Genomic DNA, 11617 nt, shown 5'->3' with positions numbered 1-11617 from the left:
TTTGTAGAAGCCTGTGGCACAGCACCACTTTCATTAACATCACGTCCTTCAGGGCCCAGGTACATTGCAGGTGTGCCTTCTGGCTGGCTGGGGCACAAAGCAGGTGGTGAGAGAGGGGTCCTTAACCTGTGTCGAAAAACTGAGTCATCCTCCTAGCCCAGCAGATAGATCATGTCTGTCACCTGATTCTGAATAGCCTAACACCAGGAAGAACAAAGAGCATCCTATAATTAAGGAAACACGCTGTGCTCTGCAGGCAGGCTGGTGTGACTCACTAGTTTATGCAGGTCTGTAAAGGCCCTTTCACCCTGTAAACTTGAGCTGTACTGTTAGTGCACACTTCAGTTTTGGAGGGGAACCTAGGTGGGTCTGTCTGGCTTGCAAAATGGTGCCAGCATTTCTTTGCTAGAGGGCAGGATATGATTTCACAAAGGAAACTGCTTGGTTTTACACTAGATAGCACAGGAAGACATGTCAGCTTAGGAAGATACAACCCAGACTTTAGGACCTCAGAAATCACCATGCTATGTGTTGCCCTCTCTGATGTTTACGTAAGACCCTGCAGAGCACCAGTATTTGCTGGCTAAGGAGCGACGCATTTCTGATAGCACCTTTCAGCACTTAACCGCACATCTTTATTCCTCCCAGTGCCTTGGGCCTTACTTGTTTTTCAGTCTTATAAAAACCAGTCAACAGGATTTCTATTCTTCTTTCTTTCTTCCCCTTCTTTGCTGAGGTTCATTTCACAGCAGGCCTAAAAGAATCCTTTCAGAGGTACCCAGGAAGGACTGTTTCTAAAACCAGAAACCACTGTCACAGTGGAATTCAGCACGTTAAGACAAAGGAGCACAGTCCCATGAGTTTTACTGTCAATAAATTCTTTAAATTACATTGTGGGTCAGGGTAGTTCCTGCAGTGACCACTCGCCCACTGCACAGAATGGTACCCCAAGCAGAAGGACTGTCATCAGAACTGCTCACACCCAGTTACAGGCAAACAACAACAACAATATCATATGCATTCACTACATGTAAGTAGAGGGGTTTGCTGCTCCTTTTGTTGCTGGCTTGTTTTTAAGAGCCAGTTCTGATACTCCAACAGGAGCCTGGAAATTTGTCCTGGGGCAGAAGCAAGGACCAGGAAACAGCACAGTAAGTGTTCTGCTGTATAAAAAGCCACTGTGAAGAAGAAACAATTTGCTCATTGTGACTGCAGGGATGGAGATTTAACTCAGACACTGGGGAAGCCATTGAGGAGGTGAGAGGAAGAAACCCGTGGAAGAGTTCCCCTGTCGGGTGGCTTGCACTCACCTGTGAACGAAACTGTACTTCCACACTGGAAGCACTAATGACTTTTTAAACTTTCATATGATTCTTTTTCTATGTGAGTTTTTTCCACACAAGTTTTCCCTCATGCGAGGCTTTCCCCACACAAGTTTTTTTTCCACATGAGCTTTTCCCCCACGCAGTTGTTTTTTTTTTTTCCACACGAGTTTTTACTTCCACAGACATTTTTCAAAGCGAGTTTTTCCCACGTGAGTTTTTCTCCACGTGAGACTTTTTTCCGTGTGAATTTTTTCCAGGTAATTTTTTTTCCGTGCAAGTTTTATCCAGGTGAATTTTTTCCACACCATTTTTTTCCCCACCTTTGTATTTTCCACCTGAGTTTTTCAAACAAATTTTTTTCCCGCAAACATCTTTTTTCACCCAGGTCTCTTTTCCCCATATGAATTTTTCCTATGGGAGTGTTTTTCCCATGTGAAAATCCAGTCTTTAATGTATGGAGAAGAGAGCACCAAAGACTTCATAAATCTCCCAAAACAACAGTGCCAAACACCAAATTAGAACGAAAAAGCATTTATATTTCAGGGTTAGAAAAAAGCACCATCTGTTAATGAAGAGCAGACACTTGCTGGGGCACTGGAGGTAAATCTACTTGCCATAGCCAAGAGGACAGCCTGTCCAGGAGCTCATCAGCCACCACTGAAGTACTGAAGGGAACTTCTTTCCTCAGTTGGAGACGATGCTGGGACACCAGTTACAGACTGACTCTCTGCGCTGAGCAGGTCTGGAAGCTCAACTCTGAAGGTCCTCGCTTCCCCACCACTACCCATCACTGGAGGACTAGGACTGAAGTGTCCACTCCGTAATATAACCAGCTTCTATGTGGATTTTGAACAGTCTTTTCAGTTTTTTTTTGAGGGGTTTCATAAACATCACAGAGGTTTAATGTTTCCCAGATGTCTCATCCTGGAGAAACCTTGTACGACACTATTATAGCACTACACAGTATGCTATAGTCAGTCTTTGTTGCAACTGAAATGAAAGAAGACACAGCCATAGATTAATAATTTCAACACCCAAGTTCCCATTTTCTTATTTACGGTGCTATGTTCCTTCTCCTGGACATAATCCATTTTCAGTAGGGTCCCATTTCCCAGCAACTTGATCTGAGTTAGTGCTGGGGATTGTGTTAGGGTGAGAGGATGGGGAAAGTGGTGGTGGCAGTGCTAATTAACCATTAAACATGAGAAGACAAATGAGACTTCCAAGCAGAGTACCTTGGTGCTGAGTAAGCTGTTTATGCTGCATTTTGAAACTTTTCACAGCACCATGTATTAACATAGATGTGTTTTCATCATTTTTCATTTAAGCCAAGTCTTCTCTGGCTATTTCCATCTTTGCGTCAAAAAAGTGAATTTTCTCTGCACTCGAATTAGTTCGCGCCATTCTTATTCTAAGAATGTGCAGAGGCTAAGGTGTCAAACCGTCTCATGAGAGACTCATTGAGGAACCAGCACAAAGGTGACAGCTGCTATCTGCAGCCCAAGATGTAGGAACTGGGTCAGTAAGCACCTCTATGTTTCTCTAACCCATCAAGATAAATCTATCTGAAGAGGAAAAGGTAGAGAGGGAGCAAAGTGCATCTTAGTAAAACACAGATTGAAATTGAGCAAGAGAAACATTACTGTGTTGTACAACTTACCAATATGTTTCCCTAAACATTTGCACATGTATAGATAGATATTTACTAGCATATTTCTTAACACATTGGAGAGGTCTCTTGCATTCGTGTACCTGTGCAATGGTCCTCAATGCGGTTTTCTCTGGCTGCCTGCAGACTCTCAGGGAATGGCATGTGCAGCTCTAGCTGAGCAGAAAGAAATGAGCATAGGAAAAAGTTATAAGGTCCTTTACAAGATAGTGGTCATTTTTCTTCCTCAGAATATAGTCATTAAGTATGCTCGACCTGTTACTATGATTCTGATGATGAACAGCCTTTACTAGCACTCTTCAGGGTGTTGTCTTCTTAAACCTCCATGCAATACATGTCGCTGTGCATGTGTGTGTGCACGTTACCACATGCACCTACTACAGAATTTTCTGTTGAGTTCCACATCAGCTGAAAAGCGTTAAAGCCCACACTTCCAATCACTGTGCCCTCTCCAAACTTGAGGCTTTGCAGGCATCTTTCCTCCTAGTTTCACCCAGGATGTTCAGCATGACAGTCTCAGTTTGCTGAGGCAAATGGGAGTTTCCATCAGCTTTGTTAAAAGAAGCAAGCAAATGGTAAAGAGCATCACCCCATCCAGATTCCTTATAGAATGTCATGATTCATATAGTAGAGACTAGTAAAAGAAGGTCTCTGTTGTGATATTGTTCCCCTGCTCCTGAACTTGTGTTTCTGCTGGCATGCCCCCCTTTAGATGCACCAGCAGTTTTTTAAGCATTTGGTCTCTGAAGCATGGGTAAAGGCTATACTCTTTTCAGTTTATTCACAGTAAATCTTGCATTGAAATATTGTGTGGTTTCATTAGCTATTATCTTCAGTGATTTTCATCTACTCACCAATTACATGCTTGCAAGTTTAGTAAAGCTCTTAAGCTCACTACTGCGACCACCTGGGTTTGCTGGGTGAAATTCCCCAGGATTTTCATAGCACATTGCTACAACCTGGCACACGCCTGCCCTGTTTGGGAAAGGTCCCTGGGAGCATCACTGACCTTTTCTGACTCTCTGAATGAATCCCATGAGGATGGTGTTCAAACCAGTTAGAAATCTGGGTGCAGCCAACCTCAGACACTTGCCCCCTGACCAGGATACAGTTCAGCGGCTGAGATCTGTGGGATGCTTCAAGAGCTGCAATCCTACACTTCCAGTTTTTGCCGGATTTTGGCAACCCTGCAGGAGTCAAGGGACCAGTTTTGTCTCTCGACTTCTCCCTTTTCCCCCGTAAGAGAAGAACACAAATGTAATACTCCTCAGGACCACCTGAACTGCGGGCCGCGTGGCTGCACAGGGCCGCGCTGAGCAGGTAAGCCCCTGGGCAGGACAAGGGCGGCGCTCACGCGAGGCGGCCGCGGCACCGTGCCCTCTCCCCCCGCGCCAGGCCGGGGAGCCGGTGCCCGCTCTGGAGGCGGGTGCGCTTCTCGGGCTCACGCCCGCACCGCGCTCCCCGTCCCGGCACCCCCAGGGTGCCGCCGGGGCCCGGCCACCGGGTGGCAGCCGCGCTCCGTCCTGCCGGCTCCGCCGCCGGCCATGGCGAGCGGCAGAGCCGCAGAGCCTCTAGCAGAGGGGCCCGGCTGCAGGGCACCCGCCTGTGAACCGTGGGTCAAGGGGCTGCTCTTGCTCCTCCGTGTGCTTCTTCGCCCCAGCCGGGTAACGCCGCTTTCTCACCGCCACCGTCTCTTCCGGTGGTCCTTTTGCAGGAGCAGAGATGTCCCAGACCTCAGCGCACACACAGCAAAGCTGTGTGTGAGGACAAACCCGTACGGCTGTCCCAGGGCCACACAGTAACATGGCTTTAGGGCTGCTGCCTTGCCCTCAAGGGTACCCCAGTCCCGGACAGGTTATGGGTGGAAGGGGAGGTGGCAAACCATCTCGTCCACTGACTTCCACGGGTGCCTGTCCGTGCCGGATCAGAGGTCTGGCTGGACCACCATCCCAGCAGGCTGAGCATGATTTGTGAGCCAGTGTTAGGCCTGATCTAGATCTCACTGCAACATAAGCCCATTACTTCTTGTTCAGTGCAGAGAGGAAGCAAATTACCATCTCCTTGCAACCTTGTCCTTGCCTCCCTTCATTTCTCCTGTTGCTGCCACCAACCAGCATCTTCAGTCTGAGCACACACCTTGCATTCCTTCCTACTTTTTCTCACTCCCTTATGAATTATCCACAGATTTGCTCTCCCACCAAGGGCATGGTTCCCCCTGCTTTCTCCAGCTGGTGCCTTCCTGGTGTTGGAGCAACTTCAAATAGTAGCTTTTGCTACTCCTCCTGCCACAGCATGAGCTTTGTTAGCTTATTTAACAACCCCCTCACACTGCTGACTTGGGTTTGGCTGCAGCTGCGCAAGGCCTTCTGGGCCAGGCAGCACAGGACAGCTGCCTGGGCACTCACTGCCCCAACCCCTTTGTAGGACTGGTTGTTCCTGCCCTCATGGTCCTCTCCTCAGCTGGCTCCTACTGCCTGGGACTGCATCCCCCAGCAGCTATGGGGAATCCCAGTCCCACCAGCACTCATATCCTATACCAGATTGCTGGTGTCCTCTGCCAAACTCAGCCAATTATTGCTTACTCTGCCACCCTGGTTAATAAAGACAATATGGGCAGAGCCAGCACAGCCCCAACAAGACCCATCCTGTCACTGCTGCGACAGAGCAGCAGAGGCATCTGCCAAGCATGTGACAGGCAGAAAATCCCCAGTGCAGAGCATTCAGCTATCAATCCTGCTATCAGTTTGGGGTGAAGGGAGTGCAGTTTATCCCACTTGGGAAAGCTTTCTCTGGCAGGGTGCTGCTCCTTGCACATCACCCACATGCTGCAGCATGAGTGTCAGACACGTGCCGTGGAGGACATGCCACCATCCCCACCTGCATCCACGTGCTGAAAGTTGCCAGGCTTTTTGCAGTTCAGTCATTGCATGTTGAGAGGGGCTGGGTGAGAGACCTTGGGAAGAACATTCCCACCTCTCAGGGCCTTCTGGCAGGGGCGGACAGCACAGATATCCCATGCAGATAACTTACGGAAAGCACAAGGGGTGGGGCTGGGGGGATAAAACTGGATTAGCAGTTCAAGCTTCCATCCTCAGCACTGGTTAACTGTCATGTAACTCATTTCTGGCCAGGGGAACTCACCCTGCCTGTTCCTGTCATGCCTGGAGCAAACTTTAGCAATGAGAAATGCTGAGATGAGGGACCTTCAGAGCAAAACCTCAAGTATCTCTGACAGTTGCTGCAGGAGTATCCCTCTCCCCCCCCCCCCCCCCCCCCCAGGTGTCAACTGCTGATATTTTGGTGTTGTTTTATCCGTAGTCCATGTCTGAGGCTCATATCAGCAGCCATGTGCTGAAGAGGAGAGACCCTGTCCCCAGAGGTGAAACAAATGGCCACAGTAGGTCCATCAGCACCAGAGGAAGATCTGGGACCCTGCACCTTGGGGCCTGACACCTCCTGAGATCCAGCCATGAGCCCAAGGGAGGAAATACAGAACAAGGAGTCCTGACATCTTTGGAAACCAAGGCAGGACCCCTGGGCACCAAAAAGCTGCTCTAGTCCTACTCCAGCATGTCCTGAGCTCACTCCACTGATCTTTCGGGGGATGCTGCTGGCCAAGTCCTGGATAGAGAGCACAGGGGCAGATTCCTCAGGAACTGCAGATGGTTCACCACCTTTCTACCTTTGTTTATGTACTGGTTTTCTCTAACCAAACCACTGTTTAGATGAGGATCGCTTGTTTGCAGTGCAGTTATATCAACTCAACCTGCGTATTCCTACGCTGCACAGTAGCTGGTTTTCTCTGCTTGTTCCTGACCATGACGTTCCAAATAATCCATGAAGGTCCCATTTTATAGGTAGGAAAATAAGATAAGGCTCGGGTGGCCATGTGAAAAGCCAGAAGCTGGCATCAGTTTTGGGATTAGACGATACATGTGCTTGATATTCAGGGGTGAGCCAATCACTTGACCTAGCTCTTTATGGATAAATGTGACTGATTGAGAAAGAGGAGGTGAAGGAGAAGTCAGGGCCCTACCAGTCACTGGCAGCATTGTGTATTTGCACACCAGCTAGCTGTTACCTGTGTTCCAGAACTTTCCAGACTCTTTCTACTCCAGCATTCAGGCACATTAGCTGGGATACTGGAGTCCCTGTGGGCTGCTCTCAGCATATTACAGAACCTGTGACCAGGTGGGGACATCCTTGGTGGGATGACATTGCAGTCTCCTGTTTGAGAGGTATCATCCTGACAGGCATGCATCCCCCAGAGATGCACAGCGCGGTGTAACACGTGCAACCAAAGCTTAGCTGATGCAGGACATGGGGAGTTTGGATTCTCCCTGTGTGTTATTTTACATCCAGGGAGGCTTTTCAAGTTTTAGAATAGCTAATCTTTATACATAATTCCCTTTGCAGAGTTGTTATTCCCAAGGCACAGAAATGTAACAGCTTGTAACACCAGAGAGCCAGCAAACTATTTAAAAAGCAGAATGGCACAAGGGACAAACAATGCAAAACCCCAGAGCTAAGGTGCTCCCAGTGCCAAGCAGAACCAGACAGTTACTCTCTGTGTCTTTCCAGTGCTACGATTTCTCCATCTACAGTTTGCTCTGCTTGCAGAATCATGACGTTGTGAGCACATGCTCCCCTGTTGCCCCCAGATCCTTATCTGCAGAACTGCTATCTCACCAAGTTACCCTCCCAGTGTAACTCTTCCCTTCAACTTCGTATTAGTCTAGTGAATTGCATCCCATTTATTTCAATCCATGTTTCCCATTTGTCAAGATCTTACTGGAAATCTGAGCGTGGTAAGCTCCAACCCGTTTTTCCACTCTTCTTACTCTACTATAGTGTGCAGAAGTAGGGTGCTTGATCTGTCTTCCATCACATATATCACCAGGGAAATTCAGAGTAGCTGTATTGCAGGTATGGATCCCAGAGCCATTCCAGCAAACCCTCAGACTGAAAGTGGGTGCTCTTAGCCCAGTCTCCCAAAACCTCCACATCATTCTAATCTAGTAAAATCAGGAGGGTAAGAACAGTTGTGATAATGGCGTGTAACAGTACCAAAAGCCATAAAATTCTGCTGCTTCACCCTTACCTTACTTTCTTTTCTCAAAGACTCAGGGATAAAATCGCCTGGCATTATTATCTAGGGAAGGTTCAGCGATTTCTGTGCCAATGTGGGTTGTTCTTGAAGTTACTACCTGAATTTCTTGCAAAAATGACTCCCCCAAGCACAGTTTGGATGGAGCAAAACACCCTTCAGAACACGATGAACACCTGCTGTATGAATGAGTGAATGTGGTGGTCGATCATCTGCTACAGCTCTCCAGTGCCATGAGGACCAGGTTTGTAAGAGACCTTTGTAGACGGACTTTTTGAATGTGATTTTTATGTTAGCACTCTCACGAGGCTTAAGAGACAAAACAAGGACACTTTCAAAAGGTAATCGGAAATAGATAAGAGTAGATATTGGGCTGCAGGGTCCCTTCAGTGTTACCTGCCTAGGATTCCTCTTACACTTGCAACAGATCTCTCCCCCTATCAACACTCCAAACACAAAGACCAGGTTAACACGGGGCATTTTACTCACCAAAATGAACATGAACCCAGAGGTCTGCAGCTCTTTTCTTTAAGTGAGGAAGTAGTTGTGGAAAGGAAAAGTGTGTTTCCAGCTCCCTTCTTTAAAGGAGACAGGGTAGACAGGTTCTTTAAAGACCTGGAAAGGCAGGAAAACCAGGCAAGCAGGTAAGGGTTTCATTACCAGCAAGGAGACCTAAAAATGTTCCTGGCCAGAAATGTAACAGATTGTAACACCTCTCTCCTTCAGGAGGCTGAATGTCCTTTCCTTGGCCAGCCACGCACACACTGCCACATCCTGTCACACATCACGGTGGGGAGGCACTCTGCTCAGGTGGGAATCCTGGAGGATTTTCTGTTGTAAAAGGACACAAGTACCATCCCTATTTTATAGACAAAAAATGTTGCTCACAGGATACAGCTTTTCACTGGGATAAGCAAAAAGGGAAAGGAGAAAAAGCAAGCCTGGCTTCTGGAGGAATACAAAGACAGCTCTCTGCTCTTGTCCTGTTGCCCAAGAGGAAGGCAAGCGTTCGCTGTACAGGAGGCTGAGGTATGCATGTAGGCAAAGTTGGGGGTGGCAGACACAGAGAGGCACACCACATCTTTGAGGTTTTCTTCTGTGTGCCACTGCTAAGCCTGGAATAGGGAAGGTTGGGATGAGGGTCCAGCAAGTTTCCCCTTTGTCCTTCCTGTTTCTCATACCAGCAGCACACACGCGTTCTCAGGGCAGTCCCAGCAGCTTCTCCTGGCACATATGCCTGCTTCCCCTAACAGAAGTCTATCAGAAACCTCTCCAGAAGGAGAAGAAAAACCTGGGATTCAGCTGGGAGCTCAGAAGGGAGATGTCTCCTTGGTCTCTAGACCGCAGGTTATTTCTAACTTTGGGAAATCATTTTCATTCTCTTAAGTGTTGGGCAGACCCCAAATGCCCAGGCTGCTATTGAAGCAAGGAAACATATGGAGAGCAATGATGCAGAACACACACACACAAAGAGGATGCACAGCAGCATGGGGCACAGTGGTCTGCCCAACAGGAGCAGCAGCAAACAGACCTTGGGTGTGCCCTCGTACTTCCCTCATCCTGCAGTTGCCCCCGTGCTCACGCTTACAGCCCCACAACATCACCTCTCTCCTCACACAGGTGGAAACTCACCCTTAGATGCATCTTAGTTGCATGTAAAGCGGGTGACACCACGGAGCCCGTGACAGTGAGTCACTGCCCATGCCACCTAAACTGGATGAGAAGATGTGCCACTAGGAGGTGGCATTTCCCCAGGTCCCTGCTCGCGCGGGATGCTGGAGAGGACGGGCTCAGCCTGGAGAGAAAGGGTAGGAGGTGAGGGCTGCCGGCGTGGGGAGGAAGGCATAGGCGTTCTGGAGGAGAAGAAAGGACAGCGAGAGGACTGGAGTAAACGGCAGCCCAAAAACGGGAGGCTGCAGGACCGCAGAGGGTGTCGCTGCCCAGCAAATACAGACTGCGGAGGGTGAGGAAGGGCGCTCGGCATGCCGGCTCCTTGGCACCTGGCCTGCCGTATCTGATGTGGGTAGAAAGACACCGGAGAGCACCAGTGCTAAAGAGAGGGTGGCAACACAAAGACCGTTGTGTTCCCCTGCTCCCCATCCCTTTCACCCCCTCCTCTCCCAATTTATTTACCCGAGTTCAAAAGACAGCCTCACAGTCCCGAGGGGCTGGCTGAAGTGGCCAAGGGGTGGGCTGTGAGGTCATCCTTAATGAGGGCAAAAATCCACCCTCAACAATGCTGCCCATTGTATGGCCCTGTTTAGACAATACCGGCCGGGTTCTTGCTGCTGGCAGCCCGACGACTGGGAGCAAAGCCTGTTTGGGGTAACAGGAGGGGAGGAGGATGGGCAGGGGGTCTGGCACTGAGTCAGGCAGCAAGAGATGGGGCAAAGTGCAACGATAAACAGCCTATCCTAGTCACCAGTGTGTTATCAGCATAATTCTTGGTGCTGATAAGATTACTGCACCAGTGGCAGGGAATGTAGCCATCCTGGTCACAGCCTGGAGGCATGGTCTATCACGCCCGTTACATCTGCTTTCCCTTAGACTCTGGCAATGAGACACCAGTGATTTCTGCTACCTTATCATCTCCCTCTAACCCCACATTTCCCACTCGGCAGCAGTGGGGTGGCAAAGTGAACACCACCAGCTTCTTCCTTCAGCCCTGGCCCTTCTCCAGGCAACTGTGGGAAAGCAGCTGGGGTTTGCCCTCTGCTGCTGTTACGGGAGCTCCCAACTTGCTAACTGAAGAGCTCAGGTAACCCATACCTAATTTAGCATTGCTTTAAGGGTGAGGATGGAGCACGGAATCTTCAGGAGTCTGAGGGATCTCCTGAACTCACAGAGCAGCAGACGATGTTGTAAGGAGGGTGGGAAACATGACAGAAAGCAAGCATGATGATGCCAGCTCTTGTAAACACAAATCTCACTTTTGATAAATGCTGTGATATCACACTCCTCGAGTCACAGTTTCTAGAGCCAGGTGACTACACAAGAGTCTCAGCTTTCCATTTCTAAAAGGAAAGGCATTTGCTACCTGTCCGGCCAAGGAAGCATGTCACTGGGTTTCAAAAGAAAGCACGGGGGAGAAAGCAACATTAAACAAGGGTGGTGACCCCATAAGCTGCCATCTGAAATCCTGTGACTGACAACCCTGAAACACCTGTAGTTGCCAACACCTTTCAAGCAGGCATTAACTCTGAACTCCCGTAATCTGACCCAGGTCTTGTCCCAACTCATTCGGTAGCATGGGCCCACACTTCTTTTCTCTGAAGTGCATAACTGTGCCCAGAAGTCAACCTGTCAAACCCAGAGGGACCATTATTAACCTCTGAAATTGGTGGCAGCAATGGTGAACCACACTGGTGTTCATCTGCTCTGCAGAGACAGCTCAATGCCTTTGAAGACCAGGTTCTTTAGAGGCAGGGGGAAGAAAGGAGGACTGGTGAAACAAAATGCCACCCCTGCATTTCTCCTTGGATGAAAGGCCCATGGTATAATTCTCCTATCCCTAGA

The 11617-nt window shown here is 48.9% G+C and overlaps 1 long non-coding RNA gene across 1 annotated transcript; it reads right to left on the bottom strand.

Moving 5' to 3' along the window:
• Window positions 1-2204: 2204 nt before the first annotated feature.
• LOC136011242 (uncharacterized) lies at window positions 2205-9801 on the bottom strand. Its single transcript, XR_010611305.1, has 4 exons — window positions 9734-9801; window positions 8591-8716; window positions 3078-3150; window positions 2205-2315 (listed from the first exon to the last, which is right to left on the bottom strand). It is a non-coding gene; the product is annotated as an uncharacterized LOC136011242 (long non-coding RNA).
• Window positions 9802-11617: the final 1816 nt, after the last annotated feature.

The sequence above is a fragment of the Lathamus discolor genome, chromosome 3 (genome assembly GCF_037157495.1).
Source record: "Lathamus discolor isolate bLatDis1 chromosome 3, bLatDis1.hap1, whole genome shotgun sequence".
Taxonomy (NCBI): domain Eukaryota; kingdom Metazoa; phylum Chordata; class Aves; order Psittaciformes; family Psittacidae; genus Lathamus; species Lathamus discolor.
This window is presented reverse-complemented; position numbering and strand designations above follow the sequence as displayed.